At 46.6% G+C, this 13,098-nt stretch overlaps 2 long non-coding RNA genes across 2 annotated transcripts; both read left to right on the top strand.

Annotated features, from left to right (window-relative positions):
• The first annotated feature begins 2,594 nt into the window (after window positions 1-2,594).
• Window positions 2,595-3,335, top strand: LOC125968099 (uncharacterized). The gene is made up of 3 exons (XR_007481061.2): window positions 2,595-2,885; window positions 2,970-3,040; window positions 3,177-3,335. It is a non-coding gene; the product is annotated as an uncharacterized lncRNA (long non-coding RNA).
• Window positions 3,336-5,501: 2,166 nt separating this feature from the next.
• Window positions 5,502-12,862, top strand: LOC125968100 (uncharacterized). Its single transcript, XR_007481062.2, has 6 exons — window positions 5,502-5,754; window positions 5,900-5,977; window positions 7,509-7,599; window positions 11,665-11,694; window positions 11,901-12,068; window positions 12,181-12,862. It is a non-coding gene; the product is annotated as an uncharacterized lncRNA (long non-coding RNA).
• Window positions 12,863-13,098: the final 236 nt, after the last annotated feature.

Raw genomic sequence — 13,098 nt, 5'->3', positions numbered from 1 at the left:
GAACTGTTGAGCTCTAAACTGAACTCTGCATCACACATTCACAGAACTGTACTTTATGACACTACGGACCTCTATCTTGCACTATCTCGCACTACCAACTTTACTGAACTTGTGTAAACCCTTTAAATAGAAGTTTAATACATGGTTTAGCATTCCTCTGCACACTCTTGAATACTGTTTTGCCTACTTGCACTATTGCATAATTAGCACTGCAAGTTTGTCTAAGTCTAAGTCATGTCAGGTCAGCTGTCTGGAGAGAGAGAGAAGTCAGGACCTGCGGGCGGAGCACCACCGTGCCACCGCCGCCATGACGGAACTCAAAAGCAAACTCCATGAGGAGAAGCAGAAAGAGTTAGCCGTTACCAGGGAGACATTACTGCGGCAGCATGAAATGGAGCTGATGAGAGTGATCAAAATCAAAGATGGAGAGATCCAGCGACTGAATGCATTGGTCCTCAGCCTGAGGGACGGCTCCATGGACAAGGTGATCCGCTCAATCCGTGTCTGACTATCCGCACGCCACGTCGGGCTCCGATGCGGCCGCTACCGTATTGTGTAGCTTGTCCCCAGTAAGCGTCGCGGCGCTCCGTTGCGGTCTCAACGGCCCGATGTGGCGCAATGTCTGCTCAGGTGAGGAGCGGGGGCGCTTTGCTGGCGGAAGTGGAGGAGACGCGGCGGTGTCGGGAGACCGAGCGGTGTCGCCTCCACCAGGAGCGCGGAAGAAGCCCTGGCAGCGGCCCAGCAGGCCTGGCAGTCCCGAGCGGCCGAGCTCCGATCGGCTCATCACCAGCATCGGGAGGAGCTGAGCCGAACCAAGAGGGACTGCGAGAGGGAGATCCGCCGACTGGTAGGACTGATCAGATGCGCGGCGCGTGGCTATGTTCCCAATTTCGTTGTATACCTGCAGTGCAATGACACCCAAGGCATTCTATTCTATTCTATTTCACAAGAAGAAAACGTCCGGTTGCTCGCTTCGCTTTTGTCACAGCAATGGTGTTCTAGTCGATTCAAGATAAAAATTGGCCGGTTGCTCTCTTTGTTTTTGTCACAATTCTGGCAAATGAGTTTGCCCGCCTGCCTGAGCGCTCCCCGTTTGTACATCCAGATGGATGAGATCAAGCTGAAAGACAGAGCGGTTAGTGTTTTGGATAAATCCCTGGGGCCGGCCACGTCCACCGCCTTCAGCTGCAGACTCAGGCTGCCGAGCAGCAGATCGCTGCCCTGAGGGATTCCCAAAGGGCGGGCCTAAACTACCCTGGAAGTGGGGTCAACGGCGCTACTAGCAATCCTCTTCATAGCGTAAGCCACCTCATCACACACTTGCAGTACGCATGACTTAGTTCGTTGCTGGAGGAAGGTAGCACAAAAACAGTTTTGAACTTTGAACGAGTGGTTGTGTGTGTGTGTTGCGGGGCGTTTTCAGTCTCAGGAGGATCGGGACACGCGAAGGTTTCATCTGAAAATCGCTGAGCTCAGCGCAGTCATCAGGAAACTGGAGGATCGAAACGCCCTGCTTTCTGAAGAGCGCAATGAACTGGTAATTTATTGACGGCACGCTTGAAGGTTTGCGCTACGTTTGATGCGCGCCATCCAGCGAGGCACCCATTGCGCTTGCTTATTAGTTGAGCGGCGCGGCGAGTCGGTTGCCTGGTAGATGTCTTTTATTGGGAGCCAAAGCCACGATTCCGTTCAAACCGATGCAAAAGGAATGGATACGTTCTGGCCCGCGTGTTGTGCGTCTTTCGCATCCCGCACTTCATGCTTGCAGCTTAAGCGACTGAGAGAAACAGAAAGCCAGTTTCTGCCACTCCTGTACAAAAACAAACGCCTGAGCAGGAAGAATGAAGAACTCTCACTGGTGCTGTGTCGCCTTGAAAACAAAGTGCGCTTTGTCACCCAGGAGAACGAGGAGATGGCAAGCTTGGTAAGTCGACGCGGACAACGGCGGCGTGCCAACAGAGTCCACTGCATTTGTGTTCCACAGAGAAGGCCTAGTTCGCTCAATGACCTGGAGCGCGGTTGCGGCCAGCAGGACGGTGAAATGGAGTTCCTTCAAGTTGTGGAGCAGCGGCACATCATCGACGACTTGTCCAAGGTCTTCAGGCAGGTGACTCGGTGCACGTACGGCAGCGCCGCGCTCGCTCGCTGTCGCCAGGAAACCTTTTCCGTCCAAAGCTTGGCCGGCGGCTGCCATCCAAAAAATTGGCCCCTTAAATTCCGACCTTTCAAGCAGGAGCATTGTGCGCACGCGTTTGAACACGCTTTAGACTTGTTTTGCCGTTTTCAGCAGCTCAAAGCTCCCGTTTTGTCAGCGCCTTTGCCACTCGCTGTGCGCTGAAAACGACGGACTCGCCCGGCTGCTCAGCCCGTCAACCATGAGCCGCGAGCGCGACGTCATTGTCCGTAGGCAGCTAGTGGCAAAATGCACCCTGTTAGAGTTGCGCTCGCTCCAACTTATTTTGCAAGAACCACACGGGAGACAAGTAAGTTCTTTTGGACACCTGCAGGTGGAGAGTCCATCCGTTGTACGAATGAAGTCTGACTCTCGGCTCCTGCACGAGCATTTTTATTAAGAGAAACAGGGTGGGTGTAAGAGTGGATTGAATAGAGAAAGCCCTTGACCTCTAGTCAAAACATAGCAAGGGATATTTTACGACTTTGTGTAGGAAGGGATAAGCGATAGGGATAAATAAGGGATAAATAATATTATTTATTACAGGTTGCAGTCAAAGTCAAAGCAACATAATCATACGATAAAGATAATCTGGAAAACCCTGACACACCCTGTAGTTGTCACTTTTGGAAAAGACGAGCGTCCCTCCAATCATCGCCGGTGACGGGTTTTTCAGGCTCTGGAGACAGGAGCTCATGTCAGAAATGTCATCGTGAGTCGCGTTTGTTTCTGCGCCGGAGCCGTTCGTTCCCTTTGCATCCAAAGAATCTCAAAGGCGGATTATTTGTGTCGACAGGAGAGAGATTTGCTGCTACAATACCGACGTCGAGAATCTCTGAGGAGGAACAAAGCGTGAGGTCCTGCAAGGTGAGTCTGTTTGTTTGCGGCTGCTTGGTGTTGCGCAAGATGAAATGGCCTTTTTCTCGCTATCGTTCCTCTCGTCGATTCATCGTGAGGTGTCGCGTCAGTTTGTTCAGAGAGATGTTTGCTTCCGCGCCCGCAGGTCATCGAAACATTTTACGGCTACGACGAAGACGTGTTGGTGGACTCGGACGGATCGTCCTTGTCTTTTCACACCGACAGAACCCCCGACACGGAACCCGAAGAGGTAGCCCGCCATTTCTGCCAGCGTATTGGCGCCAAACATTCCTCTTCAGCCTGGAATCGGACTCGTCTTTGCGTCGCGGGTGCTTTGTCGCCGGTCTGACTGATTCTGGTACTAGTGCTGTGTTGCATTGGTGTGTGCATGAGGAGGCGGAGCTTCGCTACCGCCAGCTGACGCAAGAATATCAAGCGCTGCAACGAGCCTACGCTCTGCTAGCCCAGACCAGCGGAGGGGACTACGACGCCGAGAAGGAGATCAAGGTGGCGCCCCTTCCCGCAACCCCCGGCCGGGTCGCAGCCTCCCCGTTCTCACCCAGCCTCGGGTGTTCTCTGGTCTGAAAGGAGGAGGAGGAGCCTCCCTCCTCCTCCTTTCAGACCAGAGAAAAGCTGATGGTAGTGTCAAACGCACCTCTTTCAATAAGGTGCCCCCGGCTTCCCGGTAACGGGTTTGTCTTAGCCGGGTTCGGAGATTCGTCCGTAATCTAACCACCCGAGTTAAATTAACTCCACCGGAATCAATCTAATTTCTTTACGACGCCAATCCCTCTCAAGTCACCCTAAGCTCGAGCCGAGTAACTCAATTCGAGGCAAGACTTCGAAGTGACCGCATCGTATTGATGGCTCCCCGCTAATTTTTGAAGTTCTTATTATGTTACGGATATTTTTAGATGTCTTTGTTAAGACCTCAGGGATTCGTTTGTATAGCGCACCCTAGCACTAGTTTTGCCGAAGTAAATGTTGATATGGGTCCGTTCTACTTGGTCGCTCAAGCAGCGAGCCGACCAACTTGTTTATTCGAAAGAGAATCGAATTAATAAAAGTGTGACAATAATAGCATTTAAGGAGAAAATTAATGCACTTTACGTTATTAATTCTAACTTCTTATATGTAGATCTAGCACTTAACTGTCGGAGTGCTTCACCCCACTTGATTGCTTAAAAAGAATAACAACTTTCTTAAAACGAATAAAAATGTCTTACTCTATTTAGATTTGCCCAGTAATTAATTTGGAAGGCAAGTCTATTTTTCGATCGTGTCCTGTTTAACTTTTGACGCGGCCCGACAAAATTAAGAACTGGGCCGCGCCCGACGGACAATCGAAATACTTTTATCCTTCACCAACTCAAATAATCTATTTTAACCATCGTGGTTATTTTATTTAGAGGAAGTAAATTTTCAAACGAATTCACTTTTGACGAAATTCACTCTTCCCTTAAATATCTACGAAAGTTATTTAATTCTCTAACATGTTCGGAGTTACTTTTTACGCGGCCCGTCAAAAGGGGAAACGGGCCTGCGCCCTTCAAATAATGAAATTACTTTCAGTTCTACACCAAACCGATAATCCGATTCAAACACTTCCGTTAATTTATTCAGACGAAGCAAACTTTCAAACGGATTGAAATTCACTCGTGTCTCAAATAACTACGAAAGTTATTCAATTCTCTAAAATTGTCTGATGTTACTTTTATTTATTACGGTCCTATGTTATACCATAATAACCCCCCGCACATTAATCAAATTGTCAAATCAACCCCGAACCATCGATTGTACATTCAGTACAAATCAGCGCACAACAAAGTAGATGAATATACACAACACATTTATTGAAGAAACATGAAATAGAATTACAAATCTTAATCACTCCAGAAACCGAACAATTTCACCCACTGATACCCGTGTTAATAAAATCATTCAATCCCAGAACAATTCGATTGCAAAACACAGTTCATGAAAGAGGGAATCAATTTTTAGCCAAGCAAAGAAATCAAGAAGTAAAAATCACATTTGTGCTTCTCCAAACAATTTATGTCACGCCACTATTCTCATAGTGGCGGGTCCCTTGATCGAATTGACTAACAATATTGCTTTAAGCTGTTACAGAATACATTTTTAGCCAAGCAAAGAAATCAAAAAGTAAAAATCACATTTGTGCGTCCATGCGTGACTCACAATCCGACACCGTGTTCCTGTTTTATTTCTATTTTAACTTGCTTAGCTTATTTTGGCCCCTTTTTTGGTCTCATGTTTTGGTCTGGCGCCATCTTTTGGACAAATTTGGAATTTCAGCTCTGGTAGAGAAATATTTTTATTTTCTGCTTGCAACTGGACCGTCCAGAGCGTTAACGGTAAGTACAACTAATCGTTTTTAAAAAGAAGTACTTTTGTTGCCCTGAAAAGCGAGTGAGTGTGGCGTTTGGGGGGAACGTCGAATTTCGACGATTCTTTCTGGTCAACGGTTGTAAATGATTGCGTTGATTAAAAAAGAAAACTTGATGTAACTCTACTTTTAACTGCCGTTTCAGATAAGCGGGTATTACGTCGCAGTCATGTGTCGCAGATATGACGTAATTGGCGGAACTTCCACCAAAATTCAAATCTGTTGGCGCGATGGCCGTGAGCCACTGAGCAACGACGAATATCAACAGAAACATCTTTATTTTCTGCTTGCAACTGGACCGTCTACAGCGTACACGGTAAGTAACACTCATTGTGTTTAAAGAGATTTACGTTTGTAATAGCAACGTGTAGCTGAGGCGCTAGCAGAAGTGTAGCCGCGTTGCGTTGTACGTGTGAATATTCGTCCAGGCGAAATGTTAATGTTTAATTTCATTCCTTTAGGTTCCACGGTGTTTGTTGGCTGCAAGTTTTCCACTGCAAGAAGAGGCTCGTATCATTGACCAGGAGCGAGCTACAATGGTGAGTAGCCATAACATTTATGTTAAACACTTCCTATTTCATGTCTAACAGTACTTGATTTAACAAATAACCATACATAAATACAGTGTGGGCACTGAAGTTAACATATGTGATTATACTGCCTAATCTGTCGCCGAGTATATTGTTGCAAAGTAATATAAGATCCAAAGTTGTAATTCAGAATAGTTTTCAAAAGAAGGCCATTAGAATTATATACAAGTCTGATTACCCTGAACATAACAACAAGCTATTAATTAAATCACAAATTCTTCAATTCAAAGATTTGGTAGATTATCAGACAAATAATGTCTAACAGTAATTGATTTAACACATCACGATAAGTAGATTGAGTGTGGGCACTCTCAAGTTAACATATGTGATTATACTGCCTAATCTGTTACAGAGTATGTTGTTGCCAAGTAATGTAGAATAGATCCAAAGTAGTAATCCAGAATAGTTTTGAAAAGGCCATTAGAATAATAAACAAATCTGATTACCTTGAACATAATAACACGCCAAGTGTTGAATATGTCCTATGAAGTCAAAATTTGGCACCATCATGTGGTGAAATTTGGACTTGCATCACATCCAATTTTGCCTGGGAACAAACAGATTAAATAAATCTTAGTCTTAAATAAGCCACTCCTTCTCAAACAAGTAAACTCTGCCCATTTTGCGCAGTAGATGTTCCGTTAATATCTAGTATTTATACAAAGTCATAATTTAAATTGCTTTTAACCTTCATTCATCGCTTCAACCAATATTACTCGCTCTTATTACCAACTTGTATCGATTTAACTGAGCGTTTAATACTTCCTATCAGGTCTCAAGTCAAGATTTGGCAAAATACAATTTCAGCAAATCCAATTTTGCCAGGCAACAAAAAGAGATTAAATAAACTAAATAAGTCTTCTTCCCATTAAATAAATCAGAAAAGTCTGTCTTGTAACCAGTCCTCTTCAAACAAGTAAAGTCTGCCCGTTTTGTGCCGTAGATTTTGTGTCTATGCCTAGTATTTATACAAAATCATAATTTAAACGACTTCATTCCTTCATTCACTTTGGAAATTTGGAATTGCAGCAAATCGAATTTTGCCAGGGAACAAAAATAGATCAATTAAACTAAATAGTGTCTTCTTCCATTAAATAAATTAAAAAAGTCTGTCTTGTAACCAGTCCTTTTTAAACAAGTAAAGTCTGCCCATTTTGTGCCGTAGATTTTGTGTTTATGCCTAGTATTTATACAAAATCATAATTTAAAAGATTTCATTCCTTCATTCACTTTGGAAATTTGGAATTGCAGCACATCAAATTTTGCCTGTGAAGAAAAGTAGATTAAATAAATTTAATAAGTCTTACTACTTCCCAATAAATAAATTAAATACGTCTTACTTGTTCCCACTCCTTTTCAAAAAAGTAGTTTAAAACGAGGGCCCTTCACTCAACCTTTAACCTCAACCCCGCACGTCACATTGTGTTGTATCTGTGAATGTTGGCTGTGGCCAAATCATAGTTTTCTTTCATTCGTTTAGGTTCCACGGTGTTTGTTGGCTATATGTTTTCCACTGTCAGAAGGATGAAAATACAAAGTGCAACGCTTGGACGTGGGCGACGACGCCACCGGTGAGTCCTTCCTTCCTATTTATTTACCTTCTAGGTGCTAGAGGCTAAGTGTTAGAAGCTAAGTGTTAGAGGCAACACAATACGAACAACACAACACAATACGAACAACTCAACACAATATGAACAACTCAACACAATATGAACAACACAACAAAATACGAACAACACAACACAATACCAACAACACAATACGAACAACACAACACATTACAAACAACACAACACAATACCAACAACACAACGATACCGCACTGAACAACACGATACCGCACTGAACAACACGATACCGCACTGAACAACACGATACCGCACTGAACAACACGATACCGCACTGAACAACACGATACCGCACTGAACAACACCATGCCGCACTGAACAACACCATGCAGCACTGAACAACACCATGCCGCACCGAACAACACCATGCCGCACCGAACAACACCATGCCGCACTGAACAACACCATCCCGCACTGAACAACACCATGCCGCACTGAACAACACCATGCCGCACTAAACAACACCATGCCGCACTGAACAACACCATGCCGCACTGAACAACACCATGCCGCACTGAACAACATTATGCCGCACTGAACAACACCATCCCGCACTGAACAACACCATCCCGCACTGAACAACACCATCCCGCACTGAACAACACCATGCCGCACTGAACAACACCATGCCGCACTGAACAACACCATGCCACACTGAACAACACCATGCCGCACTGAACAACACCATGCCGAACTGAACAACACCATGCCGCACTGAACAACACCATGCCGCACTGAACAACACCATCCCGCACTGAACAACACCATCCCGCACTGAACAACACCATCCCGCACTGAACTACACCATGCCGCACTGAACTACACCATGCCGCACTGAACTACACCATGCCGCACTGAACAACACCATGCCGCACTGAACAACACCATGCCGCACTGAACAACACCATGCCGCACTGAACAACACCATGCCGCACTGAACAACACCATGCCGCACTGAACAACACCACGCCGCACTGAACAACACCACGCCGCACTGAACAACACCACGCCGCACTGAACAACACCACGCCGCACTGAACAACACCATGCCGCACTGAACAACACCATCCCGCACTGAACAACACCATGCCGCACTGAACAACATTATGCCGCACTGAACAACATTATACCGCACTGAACAACACCATGCCGCACTGAACAACACCATGCCGCACTGAACAACACCATGCCGCACTGAACAACACCATGCCGCACTGAACAACACCATGCCGCACTGAACAACACCATGCCGCACTGAACAACACCATGCCGCACTGAACACCATCCCGCACTGAACAACATTATGCCGCACTGAACAACATTATGCCGCACTGAACAACATTATGCCGCACTGAAAAACACCATGCCGCACTGAACAACACCATGCCGCACTGAACAACACCATGCCGCACTGAACAACACCATGCCGCACTGAACAACACCATGCCGCACTGAACAACACCATGCCGCACTGAACAACACCATGCCGCACAGAACAACACCATGCCGCACTGAACAGCACCATGCCGCACTGAACAACACCATGCCGCACTGAACAACACCATGCCGCACTGAACAACACCATGCCGCACTGAACAACACCATGCCCCACTGAACAACATTACGCCGCACTGAACAACACCATGCCGCACTGAACATTATTATGCCGCACTGAACAACACGATACCGCACTGAACAACACGATACCGCACTGAACAACACGATACCGCACTGAACAACACCATGCCGCACTGAACAACACCATGCAGCACTGAACAACACCATGCCGCACCGAACAACACCATGCCGCACCGAACAACACCATGCCGCACTGAACAACACCATCCCGCACTGAACAACACCATGCCGCACTGAACAACACCATGCCGCACTAAACAACACCATGCCGCACTGAACAACACCATGCCGCACTGAACAACACCATGCCGCACTGAACAACATTATGCCGCACTGAACAACACCATCCCGCACTGAACAACACCATCCCGCACTGAACAACACCATCCCGCACTGAACAACACCATGCCGCACTGAACAACACCATGCCGCACTGAACAACACCATGCCACACTGAACAACACCATGCCGCACTGAACAACACCATGCCGAACTGAACAACACCATGCCGCACTGAACAACACCATGCCGCACTGAACAACACCATCCCGCACTGAACAACACCATCCCGCACTGAACAACACCATGCCGCACTGAACTACACCATGCCGCACTGAACAACACCATGCCGCACTGAACTACACCATGCCGCACTGAACAACACCATGCCGCACTGAACAACACCATGCCGCACTGAACAACACCATGCCGCACTGAACAACACCATGCCGCACTGAACAACACCATGCCGCACTGAACAACACCACGCCGCACTGAACAACACCACGCCGCACTGAACAACACCACGCCGCACTGAACAACACCATGCCGCACTGAACAACACCATCCCGCACTGAACAACACCATGCCGCACTGAACAACATTATGCCGCACTGAACAACATTATACCGCACTGAACAACATTATGCCGCACTGAACAACATTATGCCGCACTGAACAACACCATGCCGCACTGAACAACATTATGCCGCACTGAACAACATTATGCCGCACTGAACACCATGCCGCACTGAACAACACCATGCCGCACTGAACAACACCATCCCGCACTGAACAACACCATGCCGCACTGAACAACACCATGCCGCACTGAACAACACCATGCCGCACTGAACAACACCATGCCGCACTGAACAACACCATGCCGCACTGAACAACACCATGCCGCACTGAACAACACCATGCCGCACTGAACACCATCCCGCACTGAACAACATTATGCCGCACTGAACAACATTATGCCGCACTGAACAACATTATGCCGCACTGAACAACATTATGCCGCACTGAAAAACACCATGCCGCACTGAACAACACCATGCCGCACTGAACAACACCATGCCGCACTGAACAACACCATGCCGCACTGAACAACACCATGCCGCACTGAACAACACCATGCCGCACTGAACAACACCATGCCGCACAGAACAACACCATGCCGCACTGAACAGCACCATGCCGCACTGAACAGCACCATGCCGCACTGAACAACACCATGCCGCACTGAACAACACCATGCCGCACTGAACAACACCATGCCCCACTGAACAACATTACGCCGCACTGAACAACACCATGCCGCACTGAACATTATTATGCCGCACTGAACAACACCATGCCGCACTGAACAACACCATCCCGCACTGAACAACACCATCCCGCACTGAACAACACCATGCCGCACTGAACAACACCATGCCGCATTGAACAACACCATGCCGCACTGAACAACACCATGCCGCACTGAACAACACCATACCGCACTGAACAACACCATGCCGCACTGAACAACACCATGCCGCACTGAACACCATCCCGCACTGAACAACATTATGCCGCACTGAACAACAACATTATGCCGCACTGAACAACACCATGCCGCACTGAACAACATTATGCCGCACTGAACAACATTATGCTGCACTGAACACCATGCCGCACTGAACAACACCATCCCGCACTGAACAACACCATGCTGCACTGAACAACACCATGCCGCACTGAACAACACCATGCCGCACTGAACAACACCATGCCGCACTGAACAACACCATGCCGCACTGAACAACACGACGCCGCACTGAACAACACGACGCCGCACAGAACAACACGACGCCGCACAGAATAACACAATACCGCACAGAACAACACCATGCCGCACAAACAGTTTTAGATATTACGTCGCAGTCATGTGACGCGGACATGATGTCAATAGGCGGAACCCACGGCAAAATTATAATCCGTGGGCGTGGCTTGCAACAGGAAGTAGGAAAGCGGCAATGCTGGCAAACAAGACACAGCGGTTAGTAACACGACGACTAACAAGACAAATATTTTTGTTTTCAGCTTGCAACTTGACCGTCTAGAGCGTACAAGGTAATTACAACTCATTGTTTTGAAATATGTTTTTTTGTAGCCCTGAAAAGCGAGGGAGTGTGGCATTTGGGAGGAACGTCGAACTCGGCGTCTGCTTCCAGCCACAGACGCCAAATTTCGACGATTATTTCGACTGGTCAACGTTTGTAAATTATTGCGTTGATTAAAAACTTTATTTAACTCTACTCTTAACTTTGCCGTTTCAGATATGCGGGTATTACACCGCGGAAATGACGTCAATAGGCTGAACTCTCGCCAAAATTCAAATCTGTGGGCGCAATGGCCTTGAGCGAGACAACGGATACAAACACGACGATTATCAACAGAAATATCTTTATTTTCTGCTTGCAAGTGGACCGTCTAGAGCGTACACGGTAAGTACAACTCATTGTGTTTAAAAAGATTTACGTTTGTGTAGTTTGCGTTGCGTTGTATCTGTGAATGTTGGTTGAGGCTAAATGTTAATGTTTAATTTCCTTCCTTTAGGTTCTACGGTGTTTGTTGGCTGTATGTTTTCCACTGCAAGAAGAGGCTTGTTAGAGATTTGCTCACTCCAACTTATTTTGCAAGAACCAAACAGAAGACAAGGAAGTTTTTTAGACACCTGCAGGTGGAGAGTCCATTCGTCGCTGTCTGAACAGCGATTATCGAATGAAGTCTGAAAGGTCTCCTTCCTGCAAGGGCATATTTATTAGGAGGAACAGAGTGGGGGTATGAGTGGGCTGAATAGAAAGCCCTTGTCCTCTAGTCTAAACATCTCAGGGGATGTTTTACGATCTTGTGATAAGGAGGACAAGGTAAGGTATTTATTACCTGTTGCATTCCAACATAATCCTATGATAAAGATAACCTGGAAAACCCTAACATCTCCCTCCTGTTTTATCATATGATTATGCTACCCCAAACAACAAAGACAAGTAAGAAAAAAACACATATATATGTATAATGAAGAAAGAAGAATAGGAAAAATAAAAACAACAAACAATGATAGCAACACTTTCCAGTGAAGATGAGGCATTACCTTAATACCCCAGATCAAACTTATTGTGTAAGCGAAAAACCTGCTGGCCAGATGTTATTAGCAGGAAAATTCTTACACGGTCCCTTTGCCTTAAGGCGACCAGAATGCTATCAATAAAAACAAAAAGAAAAACAAAGAAACAGTACATCAGCGTATCCATTACTTGCGAAGCATATTTGATGGTCAAATCAACAAGTTTCCGTAATACATGCTCAACAGAACAGCATCTACGCAATCCACGTCTCATTATCATTATCACATCTGTCACGTCTAAGAAGTTGTATATGTGCTCGCATTTTCGTCAGCTGCTGATGTTCTAGTCTGTAGGTGAGGTCTGTCACACACACTGGCGCACACACTCGTGTCCAGTTGGCAGGCAGCAT

This window comes from Syngnathus scovelli, unplaced genomic scaffold (genome assembly GCF_024217435.2).
Source record: "Syngnathus scovelli strain Florida unplaced genomic scaffold, RoL_Ssco_1.2 HiC_scaffold_44, whole genome shotgun sequence".
In the NCBI taxonomy this organism is placed as follows: domain Eukaryota; kingdom Metazoa; phylum Chordata; class Actinopteri; order Syngnathiformes; family Syngnathidae; genus Syngnathus; species Syngnathus scovelli.
Note: the sequence above shows the minus strand (reverse complement) of the source record. Positions and strands in the feature narration are given on the sequence as shown.